Source organism: Acinonyx jubatus, chromosome F2 (genome assembly GCF_027475565.1).
Source record: "Acinonyx jubatus isolate Ajub_Pintada_27869175 chromosome F2, VMU_Ajub_asm_v1.0, whole genome shotgun sequence".
NCBI lineage: Eukaryota > Metazoa > Chordata > Mammalia > Carnivora > Felidae > Acinonyx > Acinonyx jubatus.
The window spans coordinates 43,379,277-43,405,314 of record NC_069394.1 but is presented as its reverse complement, the minus strand read 5'-3'; the positions used below and the strand labels follow the sequence as shown (position 1 = coordinate 43,405,314).

Sequence of the window (26,038 nt, the reverse complement as noted above, 5' to 3'; positions counted from 1 at the left end):
GGCGGCATGCCAAGGAGGGCATTTTCAAGCTCCATAAGTCCAGGCACACTTGTTTAAGAGCTTGCTTACCTAGGAACTTCTGATTCGGCCATTCTTAGCTCATTACTTCCCCTCCCTAAGTCCCAGGTGGAGGTCGGTACACCTGTTCTCACAGTGTCCTGGCATTTGGTGCTCAGTTCTCACCCGAGGAGCAGATTATGACTGTGAAGATCGAAAAACATTCTCAGCTAATCTTAGCTGTGGGGTTAATACTGTCGCGGGGATCTTTTTGCAGCCTGTGCAGACGTGCGCTGCTCAAAGATCCATCTAGCACTCAAAATGAGGCTCCCTGAGTCTACGCCCCGGAACCCGCCGTCACTGCCGGAGCTGGCAACGTGCCTGGCTGTTCTTGTGTGGCCCAAGGCGAGTTGCTGCGTTCACTGAGACAAGTGGCTGCTGTGCTCTTCCTAATTTTAAATACGCCCACAGAGCAGAGAGGGACTCACAGTTTGATAGATAACTATTTAGTTTGCATCAAGAGTAACTGAGTTTTCCATCCCACTACACTTGAAAAACCCACCAGGCTATAAGAGCAGCAGTCAATGAGCAAGCGACAACCTAGCCCACACAACCTGGGGCCCTGAGGCCTGGACGACGTTCCGTGGGATGTTGTGTGCCCACCGTGGACATCTTAAGTTCCCAGGAGGCCGGGAGTATGGAGCTAACCACCGGGGGGGGGGGGGTATTCTGACGGGACTAATCACTTTTGGCACTGTGTGTGTTTGTTCACAGAAAGGGAAGTTGAAATCACAAGTGAGTGGTTATTAATAACTGGGCTATGATAAAGGAGTAACCAAAGAAATTCACCATTAAATGTTTGGAGTTGAAAGAGCCACATTTCTTGTTGTATTATATTATTCGTGCATTCATTTAACACATATATCGAGGCTCCATTTTGTGCCAAGAACTCTGACAGACCCAGGGGGATATGTAGGGAACACAACAGTCGCTGGCCCCCACTGCATGCTGCTAATTAGTTAGCTCTGAAATGGTTTGCTCCAGGGTATGATCATAGAATTGTGATCAGGCCTCTTACATCCCCTGCCTCAGCTCTCCCTGGCTCCCTGCTCCCCACATCCTCACAGCGTCACGGCTCACATCCTAGCTCACTGCCTCAGACCTTCCCCAATTCCTCAGCAAACTATGACTGAAGCCGGGACATATCATGGCTCTCAGTATTCTTCCTGCAATGGGTGGAATTATTTCGGGAGCTTGTGTGCTTTCAGAGGCTTTGACTGTTGTCTTATGTGGCTTGTTGTTGCCAGTCAAACCCAGGATATAGTCATTTTTTTTTTTTTTTTTTTGTAAATAACACCTAGGTTCCTGGGCCAGTCCTTCTAGATCACTTTTCCTCTTCCCATGTTGACCCAGCCTACTGACCCATGTTGACTGTATCTTCTGACCTTCCTCTTTAGTTCAGATCTGATGGTTACGCGGGTTAATGACTCTATACCTTTTTAGGCATAAACTCTTAACCGGAATCTTTTCTTCATTGTGCTTTCTACATGCCTACTTACTATCAGGTTTCCAGAACTGACACCCCAGCTGGATTCCCTGGTGATTAGAAGCCTCCTGATTCTAAACTAGAAGGTGAATTAATTACGACTTAGTTTGCTATCGATTTTGTACACCTGACCACTCAAAGTCAGACACAAAAGTTGCAACAGGATCTCCAACTCATAGTTTTGTCCTAGGCTTTCAGTCCGATCGTCAGGTCTCTACCCCCTCCTCTTCTTGACTGGTGCTGCTCTACATTGGTCATAATAAATCATCCCTATAATACAGACCTGGCGGGAGATGGCAAGGGGAGCTACTCTGAAATTGGAGAGTCTGTCAATGCAGGAAGTTAATTCCAACCACAGAGAATCCATGTCGCTTATATGCATCAAACAGGCGTTCAGTTGTCTTGGTATTTCATTCCTCCTAAGAAAAATGATGATCAGAAAGGCAGAAAAAAGCTGCTAACTTGCATTTCTTTGCTGAAAACGGTAAGAAAAAAAAAGAGTGCATATGCAGGAAGAAGGCAATTCCCTACTACTGCGTTTTGAAGACAGAGAAACAGAAACAGCTAGAAGATATCCAAAAAAAAAAAAAAATACTCTGATAAAGGGGAGAGTAAGAGGAACAAGGAAAGAAAGCAGATGAGTCATGGTAGTTGTATTAGTCTATTCAGGCTGCTATAATGAAACACCAGACTGGGTGGGTTAAAGAACAGAAATTTTCTCATTGTTCTGTAGACTAGACACCAAATTCAAGGTGTGTCAGGGTCAGTTTCTGGGAAGGCCTCTCTTCCTAGCTTGAAGATGGCTGCCCTTTTGCTCTTCCTCACATGGCCTCATCTGTGTGGACATGGAGAGCAAGTTCTGGCGTCTTTCCCTCTTCTTATAAGGACAACAGGGCTATCTGATTAGGGATCCACCCGTATGGCTTCATTTAACTTAATTCTCTCCGTAAAAGCCACATCTCCAAATACAATCACACTGGTAGTCAGGGCTGCAACACAGGAGTTTTGGAGGGACAGAATTTGGTTCATAACAATACCTAGTGGTGATTAACATCACCAAGGTATGAGCAGAACATAGTCTGAGCAATGTGGGGTCACATAACTAGTGGTTAACAAGACAGATTCTCGATTTAAATAGGCATGACTTTGAATTCTGGTCTCCAACTTTATTCATTTATTCTCTCATTTAATCATTAAACAAATGTTTACTAAGCATATGTGTATGAAGACCCTGTTAAGTGGTTTAAGCACCGTGGGGTAAATATAAGCATCTCAGCAGATACAATCTCTGTCTTTGCATGACATAGTCCAGTGGGAGTGCTAGTCATAATCAAAAACCATACAAATATGTAGTTACCAGCTGTGAGATCTTATACAAGATACTCAAACATGCTAAGCCTCAGTTTCCTCATCTGTAAAATGGACCAATAATAGTATCTACATCATAGTGTTTTGTAGGAGGAGATTAAATGATAAGATGCATATAAGACACAACACCACACCCGACATGTAGGTAGTGCAAACATACAAACGAACAACAGAAAACAACAGCACAAAATCCTTAGGAGATAACCCCCATCAACAGGAAAATAATGGATTGTAGATGAGTAAAAAAACAATGAACCACTAGTTACTACAGCATTCTTCATGTGAACACTAGGGGGGGCATCAAGATACCTTTGCTAGACCGCATATCGCATGTCCACAGGGGAGTGCTGGAAACCACTCATGAAGCCACATGTGGAAGACAGCGTGCCTCAGTTCATCTGCTTCTTCCTGACTTTTAAAGCAAACGATCTGCTTCCAGGATATACTTCCGTGAGTAGTTTTCCTCATCTGCCAAAATGAAAATGTAGGAGAGAGAATTCTTACGTCTCAAAATCCTAGGCTTTAAATAAGGTTAATGATGAAGATTAGTGAAAAAACATGGTGATATGTGACACGAGGACCTTGATAATCAGACCAAAACCAAAACCAAAACCAAACCAGTCGTTTCAAGTAGGCTTCACATGTGAAGTTGCAACTTACAGTGACCCCAAGAGTGTCTTTTCTTCCCTACGTCTTCAAGTAGATAAAGCTCTAAAGTAGTAAGTCGATCCTTGACTATTCCACACAGCTGTTAAGTGCAGGGGCTTCAGTAAGTATCATTCTGCTCTTTTCTGATTGTAATTCACTTGGCCTCTCTGTGCCTTGGTTTCTCCACTGTAAATGGGAAGAGAAATGGTGCCCGTCCCATAGATTTGTTACGAGGCTGCTTCGGGATAATTCCAGCAGAGCCCTGTGTACAGCAAGCGTATGAAGGCTTAGCTATTGTCGCAAAGGGGATTGTCTCAATGATTCTCTGGGTTGTTTCCATTCAACAATTTTGAGTCATCCAACAACAATTTTCCAGGGTGGCAATAAATGCAGGCCAATGTCCTTGCTAAAAGAGAAATCTGGCCCGACGAGAGAAGCTGTCAAATCCTGAAAAGAGGATTTTGTTACCAAAACTGCCTGTCACTTCCTCACTTCACCCCGGGGTCTACACTCTTTGTTTCTCTTTTCACTGCATACCATTCAGATCAAAGTGTTTTTGCCCCGCTTATCCTCTAAAGCACATATCAGTAGGTTAATGGTTGAAGGTCATGGGCCTCCATCCTTGTATACCTTGTCTGGGCCATGCTTGGTGGAGCCAAGGCCCCAGCTGGCGTGGGGGAAGTCAGAGTAAGCACACTGTGCGCCCGGCAGATGTAGAAAGCTCGGTGCAGTGATCTGGGTGCACCTGTTGGTTTGTCACCATCTGTTAGCCAAAATGTTAAAGAGCCACACCCTCCGACGGCCAGCTGAGGAGAACTTAATCTCTTCCCCCACAGGCCTCCCAATACAGGCTGCCGATCACATCTTACAAAAGAAGAGAGGCAAACACAAAGAAGGAACTGTCTGAACCCCGCCCGGGGGGGGGGGGGGGGAGAACCTAATCTTCTGTCATTGCTGGATTTTATTTCTTAAGCTAACAAGACAGGGATTTTAAAATAAACCTAGATAGTTATTACCTGATAAGAAATCCTGTTATAAACTGCCAATTTTTTTAAAGGGAAGATATTGGTTTAACATGGATACTAGCATTAAGCGAATTAAGTGGTGATGGTGTTTTGGATGCCTACTTAGTGGGGTGGAACTATTACAAGAGAGCTAACGTTTGCCTCCTCTACGGGAGACAGAACTGGAATCTTAGTAGCAAAGTTGCTTGGGAAAGCAGCCCAGGATAAACAATTATCTGGGAGCTTAGGCCTTGGAGTCTCTACGATTAGAGAAATATTCCTCTAAGTAAAGATGGAAATTTGTATGAGCTTTATCAAATCATGGGGCAGGCTTCCCCCGCTTGTGTCTCAGTCCCGTTGCCCTGATGTGCACGGTACAGAACACGGTCTCACATTCCTAAGGAGTCAAGGACCACACAATAGCAGTTAGCCAGCGGATGTCATGTCAGAACTAGGTGCCAACTCCCTTCCAGCTGAGCACCAATAAATATTTTTAAAAAGAGTCTGAGATGGCAAGAATCTTTCATTGACTGGGCTCAGTCTTATCAAAGTTAAATATTCAGCTAGAATATGTATCCGGCAACCTTCTTGAATATGTACCCAGGATAACTCAGAGCAAAACTTAGCATGCATTCTTCGTTAAGAGTAAATGAGAAGCAAGAAGCTTGTTCCCAACTAAAGTTACAAGGTAAGGAAGGAAATTTCAGATTTTAAAAAGGATTTTAAGTTAGAAATTACTTCATCTGGCTATCAAGTTTGGCTTTTTTTTTTTTTTTTTGGTTTTGTTTTGTTTTGTTTTTAGGTGGTGGTGATAGGAAGACAGTTTTTAATATTGGTCAAACCTTTTGTATGGCCTCATACTTCTCTTGTTGATTCTTTACCCCTTTCTTTCTTACCAAACTATCATTCAACCTAATCCTTAAGGAATATTGACTAGAATTAACACCTTTATACCAATCCCATTAGTGTGCTGTTAAATTAATGGGTTCACTTCTGCCCTCCAGCAAAATGCGGATTATAATCTTGAGACAAGCTACCTTTAGGCAGTAGGCAATCACTTTAAAAACCTGAAAGCAGGCAACATATGGCACACTACACAATATAAAAGTGTTTAAGAGGTACAAGTTTCCACCCTCCATGATACATGCCCAGTTTTAAATAAAACATAGCGTCATCTGGTTCACGCTTAAACACTGAAATTGAAATTATTGGCCATACTGTCATTTTCAAAACAATAGCTAACGGTTTGCACATGTGCTGTTTACAGATCCACAGCCTGTAAACACAGTCACCAACCACAACTTTGCAAAGGTAAATGACAGCTTGAAAAATTTCAAGTCTCCAGAACTCCTGGGATTTCCTCATTTTCCCCCCTTTCATTCATTCTTTCTTCCCACCCCACCCCCAACTCTAATCATAGACACAACAGAGCCTCCTCTGCGTGCGCATGCGTAACTTCCTAACCATGTCACCGCCATCCCCCCACCCCCCACGACACATTTTCCTGCTGTTGAGACCAGCTGGGATGTATTAGTCATGCTGAAGCACGTCATGTAACACAGCAAAATATCAGGCAGCCCAGTGTCATGGGAAAAGTGAATCTACTTCATTATCTACCTAGGGGAAGGAAACAGAACTACCGCTTAAAAAGGCCTGGTCTTCCCTTCCGTGTTAATGTATATTCTGTTAATATCATTAAGGATATTCCAAGGTCTTGCTGTCAGTGAACACAGTACATTAGGAAAGCATCAGCAGTACCACTGGGCCTTTTTTACCCTTTTGTTCAGACACAAATTCTGTAAAATTAGAAGGTTGTGATTTATTTAAATAAAGGAGAAGGATACTGTTATCAAACTAGGAAAAGGTATGTCCCCTACTGTAAGACATTACTTTGGAGATCTGTAGGGAAAACAGTAATAATGTGTTGTGTAGCACTGCTTCTCAGACTTGAATGTACATTGGGATCAGTGGACAGCCTATTAGAAATGTTACCGCTGACCCAGCAGCCTGAAAGTCTGCATTTCTAACAAACTTCTGGGTGAGGCTGGTAGCTGCTGGCCTCAGGACCACACTTTGATTAGAAAGGTTGTATAGAAAGGGCAACATTTAGGCAAGTTCAAATACAGCTGTTTAGAACTATGGAGGACTAATGTCAATCACAAATTGATCCGGATGAGTTGGAAGGGGTCTACATTTAGGTGATGGTGAAGGGAAGGGGCTACCATGGGTCTCTGGGATTTGTTTTGGTTTTTTGTTGGTTTTTTTTTTTTTTGGATTAAAGAGGAAAATCTGGGGAACAGGCAACAACATGAGACAGGGAGGATGCTTTGGCTAATTTTTAAATTTTTATTCTTAACAATCTAGACAGGTTTGGAAGCCCTCAAAATTACCTTGAGGTTAGTTGGGTTACCAATTATATATTGGTAACTCTGATTTTTTAGTAAAGAAGCAGAGATGCAAAGAGGTTTTTCATAAAGGATATCAAAAGACAAGTAAAAAAGTGGAAATGGAACTAGATTTGGGTCTGGTTCCAGTGTCCCTAGTAAAATCTCTGGGAGGAAAAATAAGAAAATGGTTTCCCAATGAAAGATGGTCAAAGAAGTTATGATAATACAAGATTTTACCCCATCATTGCCCCTTGAAATAACTTACATCTGGTATTTCCTCTGCCATGCTTTTCATGTGTCACTAATTATGGTGGCTTGAAAATACTTGACAGTTCTACAATTATTTTATTTTTATAACAACATAGTTTTTAAGAAAGAATCCATTTTCAAAAAACTTTAAGACCACATTAGGTGTTCTTCATGACCAAGAAACATGAGAATTCTGATGGTCCTATGTTAAAACCAAACAAAAATTATGGAAATAAAAAAAAAGGTCAAATATTTTGCTTTTCTTTCTTAAGCTTATTTATTGATTTTGAGAGAGAGAGAGCACAAATGAGGGAGGGGCAGAGAGAGAGTGAGAGAGAGAGAGAGACAGAAACAGAGAATCCCAAAGAGGCTATGCGTTGTCAGCAGGGAAACTGATGAACCATAAGATCATGACTTGAGTTGAAATCAAGAGTCAGAAGCTTAACTGATAAGCCATCCAGGTGTTCCTGTTTTTATTTCTTGAATTGTGTTATGGTCTATTAGTTTCCTCAGGTTGCAGTAACCAATTGCCGTGAACTTGGTGGCTTACAACAACAGAAATGAATTCTCTTGCAGTTTGGGAGATCAGGAGTCTTCAGGTCTCTAGAACAGAATCCTCAACCTCTTCCTTAGCTTCTGGAAGTGGCTGGCAATCCTGGTGTTCCTTGACTTGTAGAAATATCATCCAATCTCTGACTCCATTGGCACACAATGTTCTCTCCACGGGTCTCCTCTGTGTCTCTTCTCTTCTTCCAGGGATACCAAATATATTGGATTAGGGCCCACCCTGATACTGTATGATCTCATTTTAACTTGATTACACCTGCAAAGACCCTACAGCCGGCGTTGTCCACAGTTTTGCTTCCATGGTTTTAGTTGGTCAACCAATGTCTGAAAGCCGACAGCTGGTCAGGAGGTCAATAGCAGTCTAACACTGTGTCAAGGTGCCTACATCATTCACCTTGCTTCCTCTCATCAGAAAGCATTTCATTATCTCACATCATCACAAGAAGGATGAATTCAGTAGAATAACATATTTTGACAGAGAGCGGCCATCTTCACATAACTTTTACTGCAGTGTATTGTTATAAATATTCTATTTTATTATTAGTTTGTTGTTAACTTCTTACTGTGCCTAATTTTGTTAATTAAATTTTATTGTATGTATCTGCGTACAAGAAAAAAAGTATATATAATGTTTAGTACTATCCACATTTTTTTCAGGCATTCACTGGAGCGGGGGTGGGGGGTGTCTTGTAATGTGTCCCTTATAGATAAGGGGAAACTATTCTATTTTCAAACAAGATTACATTCACAGGTGTGGGGATGAGGACTTCAATATATCTTTTTAGGGGACACAATTAACCCATAACAGGTATTATGACATAAAATCTTTGTACTTAGAAATGTAAATTTCCATTTTTTTTTTTTTTTACCATTTTGAACAAGTGTCTTTATTTAGCAAGAGTGACAGGTTTTTTGATGTTGAAGTGCTATGATTATGAACAGGGAGAACTCAAGAAAAGTTTCACTTTTTAATGTGAAAAATATGAACTTATTAGACATGAAATAGGTATTAGAAATCTTTGCTTTGTTTTAGAGCTAATGCAATTCACAACATTTACTCTTTTTTTAAAATGTTTATTTTTATTTATTTTAAAGAGAGAGACAGAGTGCTAGCAGGAGAGGGGCAGAAAGAGAGAAAGACACAGAATCCGAAGCAGGCTCCAGGCTCCGAGCTGTCAGCAAAGAGCCCGATACAGGGCTTGAACCCACAAACTGACAGATCATGACAGGAGCCGAAGTTGGATGTCTAACAGATTGAGTCACCAGGCGCCCCTCAGAATATTTATTCTTATGAAGATTTGTACCTGTGTTTATCCAACAGTTGTTGCTTCACTATTTGTTAGTAGCTGTCACTGGAACGGTCATAGAATACCTCTCCTACTTTATAGTTAGTAGATTGTGCGTTTCTTGAGGACAGATACTATCCCATTATTTTTATTTCTTCTCTGTTCCTAAAATGCACATTTTTTGAGCACGAGTTGAATATTTTTCATATCTAGGGATACCGAATCATTCTGAAGGCAAAATAAAACTTGTTTAATTATCATTAACATCTGAGTGTTGCTGTTGTCTATTGGACTTTGGGGAAAATGCTTATCTGAGGAGATGAATAATATTTTTCATAAACATTTATTTTGTATAGCCTGTTGTTAGCACTGAATTATACAATAAACAATCACAAACAATAAATAATTGGTATTGTAGGTTAATCTTCAAGGCCCCAAGTCTGTAAGCTTCATATGTTATCCCACAGGGTGTTCAAGTGACTTGAAAGCAATGACGCTGGCTAATGTCCTACCCAGCTTGCTCACCTAGCACATGGACTCAAACAAGTCCCTTGCATGCTGACTCTAGTCCGTGATTTATGGGAGACAAGGTGAAGAAATTTGAACTAAAAATCTTTTTGATCTAATCATATTCTCCTACAATCCTTCCCGCAATCTCTTTTCCCTATTCAACCACACACAAGCAAAAATATTCAAAGAAGAATATTTGCGGTTAAGATTCAAAAACTCATCTTGAACTTAAAGCTAGCAAATGTCAGCAGTTTCATGCGAGTTTGTCCTAATGTTCTCAGAAATCTAAACTATGGTATCTTGCCGCATTTAAAATTCTTCCCTGCTCGCCGCAGTCCCTAATAATATCCTGGCCGTGCACCTTCATCTATATTCATGAGAGTGCAGATGCAGCCAAATTAGTGGCAGCAAAGCACATTTTACAGTGTAGAAAATACAATCTGGCTTCCTTTAAACATTTTTTGACAAAAAAGTTTTATTTAAAAAAAAAAAAACAACAAGAAAACCAGACAGATTTAAATTCACCACCACCCGTCGGAGGAGTCTGTTACAAACGCACAGCTGGCTTGATGATGAGTGACAAATCAAAAGTCAGAGAGAAACTTCCCGATCATCTGAGCCCTTGCCACCCGATTAGCAGAAGAAAAACAGGGCAGATGGAGGGAGACGCAGCAGTTCGGAGGGAACAGATGGCCACTACGAACTTGATATATGAAATTAATAACACTTTCTCAAATACAATTAGTAACAGGAATACATTACCTGAATTTTCATAACTGTGAGCAAGCTGACATTAAATGAGGTTTTTCAGATTAACAGTTGATGTGGCATTGATATTTGGAGGGAAATAAAAATATATAGCAATAAGAGAAACCTTTTGCTTTTTGGTGCCATTGATCAGGATGTTGTAACATATGAAAGGAGAGCTGCAATTCAAAGAAATTCCATATTTAAATTTCACTAATTGGGATTTTTTTTTTTCCTAATGTAGCCATTTGGGCCACATAATGCATGAAATACTTAAGAGCCTCGCAGATGTATGCAGCATGTACTACCCTGGATGAATTATTCTTTAGGAAGAAATTAACCATTATACATCTCCCCACAGATAAAAGGGGAAAGCAAACAAAAAAGGGACACAGGGCAGTAAAAAAGTCAAGATAAGATGAAATCAAGAGACTAGCTTTTGTGCTTTTCAAAGCTATTCATGGTACAATAAGTATTTCTGGGTATGTCATTAGGCTTTCTCTATTTTGATGCCCAGTCTCTAGAATGGGCAAAATGTTTGTGCTATATGTCCTTGTTCAAAGCACTGTCAACCAAAGACTATTTTAGTTCAAAACCCATGATCGTGATACTCTTGGATGGGGTTAACCACTCCTCTGGGAAGCCGGAACCTTCCTGAGCTCAGCTAGGTCAGCCTGTAGTGCAGCCTGAGGCTCCGGATGAGGCGGACGTGATGATGATGGGGCTTTGCTGAATGAAGCCCGAACCCAGCCCCTGCAGGAGGCTGGGGCAACCTGGGGCGTTACAAGATGAGGCCACAGCAGCAGCTGCTAGGGCTTTCTGATTGCAGCCAGGAGCACACCCATACTGATGGGTGAGAACTGCCACAGGCTTAATGCCCACGGGACAGGTAGGCTTGAGTGTCTGTGAAGTGCAGAAACTGAGTCTGAGATGGGGGGGTGGGGGGGGGTAGAGCAGAAGTATACAAGCACACCAGCCATATGCACTTACCTAGGGTGGCAAGAGGACTCTCTCACGGGTCCCTGGAGGCAGATCATTCGTTCTGCTACAACATGAGAATGGCTGTTTCCACAGCTGGGGGCTGCACAAACTGGCACAGCGAGAAGGGAAGGACATCTCCTCCTCCTTGAACAGAAAAACCCTGGGTATTCAGGTAAACGCAGAAATCACAAAAAGGAGGCTGTTCTGTGGTAGGAAGCTAGCACCTTCGTGTTTGTAAGAAGGAGAACAGAGACCAAAGAAATCAAGACAGACTTCCCTCTTCCTAACCATCCAGAAATGCACTTTATCAGATAGTCAAAACAGGCACCACTGGGAAAGCCTAGAACACAGGATGAATGTAGGGCACTTACTAGACCTTAAATAATATTTATTTTAAGCAATATCTGAATTTAACTTGCGGTTTCAGCTGGGAAGCCAATTAGCAGTGAGATCTTAGCTAAATCACTGACTAAATCTTATACCACCTAATGAGTTTTCACGTATAAAATAAAGGGTTTGAGTTTTATAAAAGAACTATCACGTCTAAAAATTTTATATGAACAATCTAAATGTTAACATACCTACAGGTATTTTGTTAAAACTTTTAGGTTGCAATAACATGTCCACTTATAACCAAGACTAAGAAAGGTACTATTACTAGAAAGGTTAATACTAAAGGTTCCCAAAAGGGTTCAATCTACTAAGAAGAGGATATGGTTTTTCAGGGGGAGCATGTTTTCTCTCACACGTGAAACGAAAATAAAATTGGCACACATTTAAGTTAGGCTAGGAAATTAAAGGTAAATATGAATTGGGTAAGCATGTTTCTGAGTTTGGGTTTCCCTAGAAGCAGACCTTGATACAATAACTTAAAAACAAGCAGTTTATTTGGGAGCTAGAAGAAAACCCCAGTGCGGGTGGGTGTAGGGGAAGTAAGATAAGAAAGTGAAAAGAGACAATAAGAGTCACATTATCAAACCAGTCATCATAGGTGGTGAGTGTTGCTTGAGCTCATTAGGAAAACTCTGGGGTTCCGTGTAAAACACACATTCCAACCTTAACTCACTGGAAGGTGAGGGAACTGGGGTATTTATGCACCAGCTCCTGCCAGTCATTGTTTAAGGGCTGCTCCTGGGGATTGTTAATTCCCCTGCACTTCTGGTCTGTGCTGGTGGCCACACAGGTTCCTGTGGAAAGAGAAACCTCCAGGCAAAGAAGATCGAATGCTGGCAGTTGGAAGTTGGGTTACTACACCTTCCAGTGTTAAGTGCAAGGGGATATGGCAGGGCACTGGCTGCATCTGCTATGACATGTAATATAAAACCACTGTCAACCAAAGTCTCCACCCAATGGCTATTTGTTCCACTAGACTGTGTGACCAAAGACCTTATATATCCTCCTCCTCCTCAGCTTTCAGAAGGGGGCAGAATCCACTGGGCATCCAGACTTGAAGCAGCTGCTGCTGAAAATCCCACACTGCAGGCTCCATAAGTGAACGAGAACCATTCCTTCACCCCGCTCATCTGGATACATCTGGGTATTACATGAATGGTTTCCAGCCTCCCGAAAGTAATAATCTTTATCTTCTGAATGGACTTGGCTCCACGGTTGGCTTTGCTCACTCTGAGAATGAGAAGTGAGACAACGGAGGATGCAGGAAAGTTATTCTCATGATCCCTCTAACATTCTAGTGAGGGCAGGGGGATATGCTGACATCCTACTTTTTGTTATTATTCCCCTGGCAACATGAAGTTTGACTGAAATCCAGTCAGAATTTCCTTTTACCTTACGTAGACTACAAGGGGGATGTTCTTCTCTCTTTATTGAAATAGGACTATTGAGAAGAGCTAGCACGTAGGGCATCTAAATAGGCACCATCAACAGAATATTTGCTGATGTTTTCCATTCTCTCTTGATGCTAATGGGCAGCATGACTTTCAGGAAAGGTCCTAATAACCTAGACATCCCTGATCCATAAGCTGTTAGGTTCATCCATTCTATGACAACAAACAAAAACACCCAGTGCATGGGGTGCTGGAGGATTTGAGTCTCCTTTAAAGACTTTTCTCAAGGATTCCCCTAAACACTGAATAATAACATTACTTCATATTATTTATTTTATTCTCTGAAATTAAACAATTTCAATTCCATTCCTAAGAAATTATCTTCATTTGCTCAATCATTCAGCAAATATTTATTGGGCACTTACATACCAGGCACTGTCCCAAGCAAGCATCTCAAGGACCCTGCCCCTGTGAAGTGTATATTCTCATGTGAGAGTCAGTCATTAATGATAAAGTTATGAAGAAAGTTAAGTATTGTGTAAGAAGGCAACAAAGAAAACACATAAGGCAGAGAAGAGGGCCCAGAGTGCCATGGTTGTCAGGAGAGACCTCACTTGGGAGTGCCATTTAGGCAAAGACTTAAAGGGGATGAGAATATAATTCTGAGTTCCTGGCACATTTTTAGGGCTAGTGGCACTGCAGTAAATATGACAAAATTCTTCCCTAGAGAAACTTAGATTCTAGTGAAGAAGATCAATCATAAACAGATAAACAAATAAATACAGTGTAATGTCAAAAGATAATCATAAAGAAGAAAAATAAAGTAAGAAAATGGGATAGAGTAAGGGTCAGCAAACTTTTTCTGGAAAAAGTCAGAGAGTAAATATTTTAAGATTTCTGGCATAATTTCTGACACAACTATTCACTTCTGCCTTTGTGATATGTAAGTAGTCATAGGTAGTAAGTAAATGAATGGAGATGGCTGTGTTTTAATAAGACTTTATTTACAAAAATAAGCAGTGGGTATGAATTGGTCTGTGGGCCAGGGCCATAGTTTTCTAACCCCTGGTCATGGGAACCTTTGAGGATATGATATTTTAGCAGAGACCTGAATGAATGAATAAAAGCCATGTGATAATCTAGAGAAAAAAATGCCTCAAGCAGGAGGAAACACAAGTCTGAAGGCCTTGAGATAGCAGCTTGATTAACAAGTGTGAGACTTGAAGTCAAGTTAACAAAAGTAAGAAATATAGGAAATTGGATCAGAGTATGTAATAGACTGCATTGCTGGTCAAGTTGTTTGTTCCTCTGTGCATACACATTCTTTGCCATGTGATATAAGTTTCCTCTTAAGTGGAGTAGTGTATTTTCCTAGACTTGACTTTGCATTTAGCCATATGACTTGCTTTGGTCAATAGAATAAAGTAGAAGTGACAATATGCCAGTCCTGAGTCTAAGTGTTAAGAGACCTTCCCTGTTTCTGTGCTCTCTCTCAAACACACATCTTCTATTCCTATGAGAAGAGCTCAGACTGGTCATCTGGTCCCTCTAAGAACAGAGCCACCCAGGCAAGCAACCCCACGTGAGTCCTGTCAGGATCAGCTAATTCTTAGCCAAGCTACAAACACTTAAGGGATAATAAGTATTGTTTTAAGCCACTGAGTTTTCAGGTTGTTTCTTACGTGATGTAGAGAGGGAGCCAAGGGGGCAGATGATGGCAGCCTTGTGATTACAGTAGGAACTTTAGATTTTGTTCTATAAGAAAGAACACCATTTGAATGTTGATGACAGAGGTAAGGTAAGACTTGGTTCACATTTTAGATGGGCTATCAGGGTTCCTCTGTGATGGAACTTGGTGTGGCTGGCATGGAAGAGAAGGAGAGTAATCAAGGAAGGGCTCTGAAATTTTTGTCCTGAACAAATGGTTAAATCTTGGTACATTTGCTAAAATAGAGGATGATCTAGAGGATGAGTTGGTTGAAACTGGAAAAGAACATAGAATTGGGGTCAATATCAACAGAGAAATATTTTGTTAACATGAAGCCATTATGATTATCATTATTTTATTTGAACAAAGCTTTGTAGATATACTGTGTAAGCAACCGTATTAGCTTGGGCTGCTATAACAAGATACTACGGACTGGGTGGTAAACAACAGACATTTGTTTTCTCACAGTTCTGGAGGCTGCAAGTGCAGGATCAAAGTGCCATCGGTGTTGATTTCTAGTGAGACCTCTCTTCCTGGCTTATAGACAGTCACCTTCTCGCTGTGTCCTCACGTGGCCTTTCTGCCGAGAGAGATCTCTGTTGTCTCTTCTTTTTCTCAAAAAGCATACCAGTCCTGTAGGATTAGGACCCCACTCTTATGACCTCATTTAACCTTAGTTATCTCCCTAAAGACCCCTTCTCCAAATATAGTCACGATGGAAGTTAGGGTTTCAACACATGAATTGCTGGGGGAAGGGGTGGGGGGACCAAAGTAAGCCCATAACAACTACCTTTATTTGTAGTATGTATAATCGACGAAACCAACATGAGTTGAGATCCAGTTAGCACTAACTTTTTGGTTTCCTTCACAGAAAACATTTTGAAAGTGTTGTGTACACTCTTTTTTCTCAACCTTTCCAGTTAAGTTTCTTTTCTACCATTCCACTAATATTTCTCTTGGTAGGGTCAGAAATGACTGCCATAGAGTTTATCCCATGGTTTCCTTTCTTCTCTCTGCTTTCTTGACTCCTCTTCAGATTTGACACGGTTGACCACACCCTCTTTGAAACACCCTCTCCTGTTGGCTTAGGTGATCACTCACTCTCCCTGTTGTCCACTAACTTCTCTAAGAACTCCTCACAGTCAGCTTTGCTGGCTCTTCTGTGAGTGTTGAGATGCTTCAGAGCATAGGCCCAGACTCACTGTTGTTGTTTTTTTTCCTAAATCAATCTGTCCTCAGGTGATCTCAGCTCTCATGACTTTACCTAAAAACCTATAAGGCTATTAGCTCCCACATTTGTGCATTCATCAGGACATCCCCACTTTGATCCAGACTTTTGCACGTAACTGCATCTCGACTCCTCCACTTAGATATTAGCAGTCATCTCATCAAGTCCAAGAAAGAACCCTTGATATGCCCCTCGACCAAACTAGTCCTTCAACAGTTTTCTCTGAGTAAATGGCACTGTCGCCCCAGCCGATTAGCTCAACACCTATGAGTCTTCCTTATGTCTGCTGTTCTCCTACCCCTGATGTTTAATTTACTAGCAAATCCTGCCAGTTTTACCTCCCTCCCCCATTATGCCACTTGCTAGCATTTACATAGTAACCACCTACTAGTTTACCGAAAATAAAATTTGCAGTTTAATAAAAAGGTTGCCAGCACTTTCAGTTCAAATGTCTGGCTCCTTTGTGACGCCACTGAAACATGTGGCTAACACAAGTGAAGAAATGAAGAAGAAAAAGAATGTATGTAGTGTAATAAGCACACCTTGCTAAGATTTTTTTTAAGGACCCAAAACACAAGTGGAAGGAATGTTATATAACATCCCATGATGTGTATTGACTTATGGGAATCCAATACCAAACAGAAAATAAATGCACCTAAAACAAAATTTGTTTGGGGAGAATTTAACTGTTCTCCAGCCGGACTGTAGGTTGTGATATGAAATCCTGTAGCCACTCAGCTTGTGTGGCAGTCTGTCCTTTCAAACCTAAAGGAAGAGGCTGTCCATGCTAACAAGGGACAACTCTTTCACATGAGCAAAGTCCTTGGTGGGGACAGACCCTGGGTTACTTTCTGGAGTCTTTCAAATTTAACATTTTGACCTCCATATGAGATGGGCTATACCATTATCACTTCTGTAACAAGATAAATAAAAAGCTATGACAAAGAAAAAAAAAAAGAAAGAAACAGTCAAAAGCAACCACGACTCTTAAAAATCCATAAAATCATTATGCCGTCTTAACCAATTACAGGTCTGTTTTCAGTTAAAAAAGTGCCAAGAGCCAACCACAGAAATGAGTCACAATGGAAATTTAATTGAAGACTGCCTGCCAGCATCCATTGAAAAGACTATTTTGAGAGAGCTTTCAGAGATTAGTATTGAAGCCATATTTGATTTACTTTAGGGACTGTTGCATTCAGACTAGTGAAACTACTCTCCTCGATGGTATGGCCCCCTGCATTGCATTTTCCTTCACTTCCACGAAGGAAAATGAGGTGAAAGAAATGATTATTTTGCAGGGCTGGATAAATAATTTGCAACACCTGGGGTGCCTGTGTGTCTCAGTCAGTTAAGCATTCGCCTTTGGCTCAGGTCACGATCTTGGGGTCTGGTCCATGGGTTCCAGCCCCACGTCGGGCTCTGGGCTGATGGCTCAAAGCCTGGAGCCTGCTTCAGATTCTGTGTCTCCCTCTCTCTCTGCCCCTCACCCACTCGAGCTCTGTCTCTCTCTCAAAAATAAATAAACATTAAAAAAATTTAAAAAAATAATTTGCAAGACCTGATACAAAATGAAATTGGGGGGGGGGTGGCTTGTTTAAAATTAAGGAAAAATGTGTTACTAAAATTACTAAAATATAACCTTTTCTCTTTCTTCTAAGATGTCTTTCTTAACCTTTTGACATTTTTCATTAACTTTTTAACGTTGCACTGCCTCAGGTGGGTGAATAAACACAGGGTTAGTATAGACCCTCACAGGCACCGAGGGCTCAGCCTGAGCCGCTAGACCTATTGGTCAATCTCCCTTTTGCACGCTGGCCACCCAAGCCACAGGGACAGGCGACCTTGAGGGATTCTAACCTCATAGAGGATGGGCATGCTAGCAAACTTGATCAGGAGTGGATAAAAGCGTTCCACCCCCCCCACACCCCCCACAAATATGTCACCCATTAAATGCCCTATGAAGCTGACAATCCTGAGTTAGGGCAGCCATCACATTACTGTGCCCCGAGATACTGTGGGGTAAAGGCCTATACAACCCCAAACTTCTCCAGGTCCATACCCAGCACCCCCCGCCCCACTCCAGGGGTGGAGGGCAATGGAAGAATGTGGGACTTCCCTTACTAACCTGCCCCTGCCCCTGGTTGAGGAAGTGTGAGGTGTGATGGGCTTGAGGCCCAGAAGGTGGGGACTGGGCTGCCAAGAACTCATGCCAGGGAGGGGGGGAGGGCAGCAGGAGGCCGCACCACATGTTAGCTGAGGCTCCGAGCCCCACCTCCTTATGCTCTATTGTCCTATCAGACTTCACTTACAAAACACAAATTCAAAGACTAAATGATTAATAATTCCAAGACAGTGACTACAGAGTGAGGAACCCCAGGTCCTTCTGAGCCCAAGGCCATGTATGACTGCACTCATCACATGTCCATGAAGCTGACCCTGATGGAAAGTGAATTTGCTGGTGACATCACAGCGCCCTGATCCTAGAGAGTCTTGGAAGAGCTGTGTGCCTTTGCCAACTCTCCTCCAACACACACCATCTTGTTTTCTACAAAGAACTTTCTACCTCAGTAAGACAAGAAAGGCAAGGCATTGTAGAAAGTTTACAAACAGTATTACTTTCGCTTCATGCATTTATCAACATCCTATCTAGCAGTCCTAGAACTTGCTGAAGACAAAAATGACTTAATTTGGAGTCTGTTTCTAGACAGTGCCATTCTAATCCGAATGTGGTTAAGGCATCGTTGCCAGCAGTCTCGGCTGGGTTCAACGAGAACCTTACACAGATACGGCTCTCTGAGTCCCTTACAACCTGGACTGGACTAGCGCTCATCTAAGCCTCACAGTGACTGTCGTTCCTCCTCTCTTTATGACTCTGTTTCTCTACCAGTATTGCTGTCCAAACCATATCCAGCAAACCCGAGTCATTTACGATGAATCAGTGCACACCTTTGTACCAGTATACTCACAGTATCAATGCGGTAAGACAATTTTCATAGTGGTACACATCTGAAACTCCTAATTAAAGACTTACGTGTAACTAATAATTTTGAAATTCTTCGCAGCTCTGTACATATGGTCTTACGGTTTTAATTCCACCTCTTGTTATTTTGTTGCTGTTGTTTGTTTTTTGTAAGGTGATGTCGCTTCCTTGGGGGAGTGATTAGATATAACCCATCATATTTAATTATTATAATTGTATATATAATCTTAAGTAAACGTGTTTTTAATTATGATTATTTGTGTGTAAAATTTCTTGAATACTTGCTACCTGTCAACTATACCTAATCTTTACAACCATCCTGTGAAGTAAGTACTCTCATCGCTGTTTTACATGTGAAGATGCTGAGTTGCCAAGCGGTTGAGTCACTTGCTTAAATGCATATGGCTGGTTGATAGCAACAATTCTTGAGGTCACACCATTAGCCAGGCACCATGAGAAGTATTCTATATAGGTTACCTTATCTCATCCCTACCGCTATTCTTTGGGATAGGACAACTGTTATGCTCATTTTAGAGATGAAGACGTTTGACACTAGCAAGGTTGATTTTCTCAAGGACACACTGCTGTTGCCACTGAGAAGGGCCGGGATTTTACCACAGGCATTTGGACATGAGAGGTGACGTTTTCATCTATTATACTATTTGTGGAAGGTTGTATTTGACAAAAATGCTCAGAGCAGTATTTCTATTCCAAACTCCTCTTCCAGAATCTTGAACTCCCATCATCAAGAGAGGGAGTCAACTCTCGCTCCTCTTGAAGCTGGGTGGACAGTACGACCACCGTGGCAAGTAGCAATACGGGGGAGGTGATGCTACACGTCTTTTGTGGCTCCTGCGGGAGGGGCAATACAGCCTCTACCTGGCTTGCTCACAATGCCCATCCTTGGCACTCAGCCACTGTAGTAGACAGAGTAGTGGCTCCACAAAAATGCCCGTGTCCTAACCCCCGAGACCTGTGAATATGGTACAGTATATGGCAAAAGGGACTTGGCAGATGTGATTAAATGAAGGGCCTTCAGATGAGATTAGATTGGATGTAATACGAGGGCCCTTAAATATAGAAGAAGGAGCAGCAAGTTCAGAGTCAGAAGGAGCCATGACCACAGAAGAGGGCTCACAGAGAGGGAGGCAGGAGCATGTCAATCAGAGGAAGATGTGATCATGGAAGAAAGGCACCAAGAGAGGCAATGTCATGGTTTTTGACGATGGAGAAAAGGGGTCAGAAGAAAGGGATGTGGGGAGTCTCTACAACCTGGGAAAAGGAAATGGATTGTCCCCTAGAGCCCCCAGAAAAAAATGCAGTGCTTCAACCCCTGCCTTTTAGTCCAGTGAGCTCCAAGTCGGATTTTTGGCCTACAGAATTACAGGCTAATACATTTGTGTTGTTTTAAGCCACTAAGTTTGTTTTAATTTGTTGAAGCAATGATAGGAAACTAATACAGCCGCCCTGCTGTGAGGAAGGGTTTCAACTGATAACCCAAGCTAAGGACTCAGCCAACAGCCAGCGGCAGCCACTAGAGAGTGAGTGAGTCAGTGAATGAGCCTTCCTTCAGAAGATTCCAGCTCCTAGCCTTTGAGATGCTCCTGAAATGCCAAGTGGAGCAGAGAGCTTCCTCTGCTGAGCCCTGCTTAAATGTTTCAAGGGATTGTCAAAAATACACAAGCAACAAACAACAACAGCAACAACAACAACACACACACACACAAAGACAAATATGAAGGTCTGTGTTACTTTATTCCACGCTTTGCTCAACTAAGAAAACTTTCCTGTCTGTGAAGCAATTGTTGAGTTCTGAGTTTCATAATTTACATATTCACAAATTACACTAAGCATTAACCTACACCTAACTGCTGGGAATTTCCTATCCTGTTAAAATATTAGACTCATGCTTATGAATAAGAATCTTGAAACAGTAAGCAATAAACAAGGAAGCATGCCAATGGCCACCCTCACAGTAAGAAGAATTACCCATATCCATGACCTGTGTAGCCCTTGTGTTCTTTACTGGTTATAGCACTACCACAAATATTGTAGTCTTTGAGAAACATTCCATTTAGATGATTCCTGAGATTCATATGAATAGCCAAGAACCTTGATTCCACAATGTACTGCATGCAGAACACAAGAAAACTGTGGAAGGCCATCTAACAAATATAGGTACTTGTCTTGATTCAGAATTTTTCTTTGTTTTTTTTTTTTTTTTTTAAAGAAAACATCACAGGGCTACCATGATCATGAATTTGGCATTGTTATTTTTAGCCATGCATGTGTTTTGTATTTTTGCTCCTTAAAGAAAATATTGTTTTGCATCTTTCCACACTTCATGTATGATATCATCAACCTGAAGCTTAATTTTTGGTCCCTATTATATTTTTAAAGTTTATTCATTGATGCTCATAGGTCTAGTTTATTGATTAAAAAATTTTTTTTACTTTATTTTAGAGAGAGAGAGAGCGCGCACAAGCAGGAGAGAGGGGCAGGAGAGACAGAGAGAGACAGAGAGAGAGAGAGAGACAGAATCCTAAGCAGGTTCCACACTCAGCACAGAGCTTGACAGGGGGCTCTATCCCAAGACCCTAGGATCATGACCTGAGCTGAAATCAAGAGTTTGATGCTCAACCACCTGAGCCACCCAGGCATCCTTTGATTTTTTTAAAAAAAAAGTTTATTTATTTTGAGAGAGAGAGAGAGAGAGAGAGAGAGAGAGAGATTGAGAGAGAGAGACCCAAGTAGGTTCCATGCTGTGTGTCAGTGTGAAGCCCAATGCAGAGCTCAAACTCAGGAATCATGAGACTATGACCTCAGCCAAAATCAAGAGTTGGAGGCTTAAGCAACTGAGCCACCCAGGTGCCCCCGGTTTACTGATTTTTAATGGCATATGTTTTCTGTTGTCAACTGACACTTATGTTTTATTTCTGGTTTCTTTTAGCTTTTTATATTAACCAAAAATGCTGTAACCTGTGTTCTTTACACATCTCCGTGGGTACATCTACTAGAATTTAGGGATGAAGTTGATGAGATAAAAGAGATACGAATCTTCAAATCTGACAGATATTACTAGATTATTCTCCAAACAAATTTTAATTCCATCACAGTGCATGAGAGCTTCACTGTTCTATATTCTTGCTCACATCTGCTGCTACCAAACGTTTTATGTTTTGCCAAACTAAATCTGGAATTATATCTAATTGTGGTTTTCCCAGATTATGAGGGAAACTAGGCAACCTTTCGTATGTTTATGGGACAATTCCCCCCCCCTTTTCTGTGAATTACCTATTTATAGCCACTGCCTATTTTTCTACTGAGTTTTGTGTATGTGTTCTCATTTGTAAGCACCTTTAAAATTTTTGGATAGTAATTTGTTTTATTATACACTTTGCAAAAGTCCTCTCCCAATGTTGTGGCATGTCTGTTTACTTTGTTTATGGTGTCCTTTGTGTAACATGTGCTTAAATTTGAATACAGTCCACTTTATAGTTTCTTCAATAATGTGTGCATTTGTTTCTCAAGGTGATGCATATATATATATATATATATATATATATATATATATATATATATTTAATGTTTACTTATTTTTGAGAGAGACAGAGCACAAGGGAGGAGGGGCAGAGAGACAGAGAGGGAGACACAGAACTCAAAGCAGGCTCCAGGCTCTGAGCTGTCAGCACAGAACCCGATGTGAGTCTCGAACTCACTAACTGTGAGATCATAACCTGAGCTGAAGTTGGACACTTAACCGACTGAGCCACCCAGGTGCCCCAAGGTGATGCATATATTTTTAAATACATACTTTCTTCTAGACTTGTTTTGTTTTTGATCTATCACAAATTTACTTTTTTGTGTGTGTATAGTGGTAAAGGTTCAATTTTATTTTTCCACAGATATTTCATTTCTAAGCATCATTTATTGAAGTACATTTGTTTATTAAAGCATTTCATTATCCTCACTAATTTTTTAAATTTTTTTTTAACGTTTTTAAATTTATTTTTGAGACAGGGAGAGACAGAGAATGAACAGGGGAGGGTCAGAGAGAGGGAGACACAGAATCTGAAACAGGCTCCAGGCTCTGAGCTGTCAGTACAGAGCCCGGGTCCTCACTAATTTTTAATGGTGTCTCTATTGTATTAAGTTTTCATATACATGTGAGTTGGGAAGAAACTACTGAACCTCTATGAGTTAGCATACACTATTACCTCTGTCTGGAAAGTCCTGTTTTTGTTGACTTGGAAATATTCTACTCATCTATTAAGTCCTAGCTTAAATATCATCTCCTTTGTGAGATGGCTCTCACCCTTCTTCGTCCTTCTCTATGTTGATTACAACCTCATTGCAATATGCATTGCACCATAGATATTTTTTTCACAGCCAGATTTTTAGCTTTTTTGAGGCTAAACACATTGTCCTGCTATTTTATGCTGTCAAACACCTTGTAGATATTTAATAAGATTAACTAAATGAATACATTAATGAGTGAATCTTCAAAACAGAACAGCTTGAGTGACACTTGGTTAATCTGAATAATTCATCCTCATATCTCTGGTCTCTCTTTTCCCTTGTTTTGCTGACTTTGTGGTATAGAGACTTTAACATAGTTATTACGGATGAAATCCTTTCTAAAAATTGCTTCTTAGGACTATAATTTGTAGAGATATGATCTTACTTATTAGATTCTTCATTTCTGTTTTTTTTTTTTTTCAATAAGTGATGTCTGAGAACTAAATCAGCAACCTTACCTACATGGTGATCTGCTTCATTTAAAAATCCCCAATGCCGTCATGTTGAGAAGTAGACTATAAGCTTCACACTCTGAGTGAGCTGCTCTTAGGTACATATAGCTCCGTAAAGCACACCAAACACTGTAAACTCACCCATTTTTACTTAATTTTGTTTGGATACTCTATAGTTCCCTATCAAATGTAGAGACACCATAAATAGTTATTGAATATTTGCATGATAATATACGTATGTGTCTTCACGTGCTGTACTGTTGAGGTTTTATAAGATCTAGGACCCTCACAAATAGTAAAGAGCATAACTGACTTCTGTACATTATTTCCATCAGACTATACACACCCTATGAAGCAGGCTAGGGATCAGCATTGTCAACGTGACCCTGAGGTTACCACAGTCACTTGCTTCTGGTATTATTGGGAAGTCAATGTAGACCACCTATGGTAGATATTATTTTCACTTGCAGTAAATACTCAAATGATTAGCAGTCCTTTATTGCCACCAAATTTGCTATTGACTAAACTCACTGTACTAAATGCTACCATTGACCGCAACAACTCAAGAAAGTGAAAACACAACCTATATGAGAAAGCATGGTCATCAAAACCTCCTAGTCAGCCAATATTTCAACTGCAAGATTTACCTTAACTTGGGAATGTGGGAGTTTGGATTTCACATTGTTACAGGTCAACAAATCATACAGAGTTAGCTCTGACCGATTCAGAGGAGTCTGGTTACAGCCAGTTCCACACTATCTCTGCACCAGGGTCAGCTGTATCTCTGATACCTCTAATTTGCTTCAGGAAAGAGCTACTGCTTCCAAGATTTCACTCAAACTATTCTTTTAAGACATCCTTAACAGCCTGAGCTTTTCTCTAGATCTTTCTTTTCCTTATCCCTAGAAATATCCTTTCATCATTGGCTTTTCAAGGTGTTCCGCCAATATAATTTCTAAAATTGGTCTTTTCCATTCCTGCCCCGGTTGATCTAGTAAATACTTGAGTTTTCTTTCTTACTTTCTTAACTTTTTTTTTTTTCTGGTGGATTTCCTTTTTGAACACTTCTTGCCTCTACTCTCCTATGCCTCCCACTTTGCCTCCACACAAAGATTTTCCACTTCCTTTCCCCCTCAGCCATATGGGTTCCAAATTTTCTCATTCTCCTCTGTTCACGTCCATGTTAAAAAAAAAAAAGAGCTGTTTATCTTAAATTAGTGTTTTAAGTCCCCAACTTACATTCAAATTACTCTTATCTACAACCTCTGTTAGACTCTTCCTCTCTTTAGAGTTCAGTTTCCTTGTTTGTAAAATGAGATGGTTGGGAGTGGTCTATAAGATCTGTTTCAGCCTAAACATGGCTCTGTGACTCTATGCATCTGACAAACTCTGTCTTCTTTGGTCACTTCAAATGATTACGGCTCATTCACCACCAACTGGCTACCTTTGACTTGTAACATCTTGGGAAGCACTTCGGCTCTCAGCACATTCAGTGTGAACATGGATCAGGAAAAAGAAGAATGAGCCAGTTCTAGCATCAGAGCTGTGCTCTTAGCACAGTGTGAAGTGACCTGGTTGGGAGGACGTGACAAAAGCATAAGAAACTGCCAAAGGGAGACTGGATTAGGATAGGCACAGGCAAAGATGCAAGCTGAAAGGTCTATGATGTCCCAGAAGATGACAACCAGAGGAATTAGGCCAGTGTCAGGGCTTCAGGGAGACAGATGATAGAAAAGAGTAAACAGAAATTTAGAACTCAGTTATCAGACAGATACTTGTCTTCTTTAGCAAGACACTTACTCAGAAATTGAGTTTAGGGGTCATGAGGCAAAGTAAGAGGAAGCTGCAAGGCCTGCGGATAGATGCAGAATCAGAGTCAAAGGTGAGAAGTGTTGAAGAGAGCATGAGACCAGAGTCCTTAGTCTTTTTGTACCCCCTTCCTTCCCCAAAGGGCGTAATTCTGAATGCAATGAGCAGAAATAGATGGACTTTATCTTTAGCTAAGGTATCTGTTAGATTACCTCTCACTAAATTCCTAATTGCATGATGAGACTGCTATGCCATTCAGGCGATACAAGACTACAGTTATGTTTCCTCCATTCTGCTTGGCAGACAGCACAACAGGAGACTCCACTTGGTCTGCTTTAGATCAACTCTTTCTGCACAAGGAGGATTCTTGAAAAGAATTGTCTACTTTCTGAAATGAAAATTGGTAAAGATTATATTTTCCAGAAGTTTGATTCATTGGACAGTCTTTTTAATTTTTCAAAGATGTAAATATTTTTTTTTTGAATCAG

The 26,038-nt window shown here is 40.9% G+C and overlaps 1 long non-coding RNA gene across 1 annotated transcript in view; it reads right to left on the bottom strand.

Moving 5' to 3' along the window:
- Positions 1–26,038, bottom strand: part of LOC113600658 (uncharacterized) — a 155,003-nt gene that overhangs the window by 105,402 nt on the left and 23,563 nt on the right. Inside the window, exon 2 of the long non-coding RNA XR_003421764.2 lies at positions 3,221–3,379. This is a non-coding gene — a long non-coding RNA (uncharacterized LOC113600658). The remainder of the gene's footprint in view (positions 1–3,220; positions 3,380–26,038) is intronic.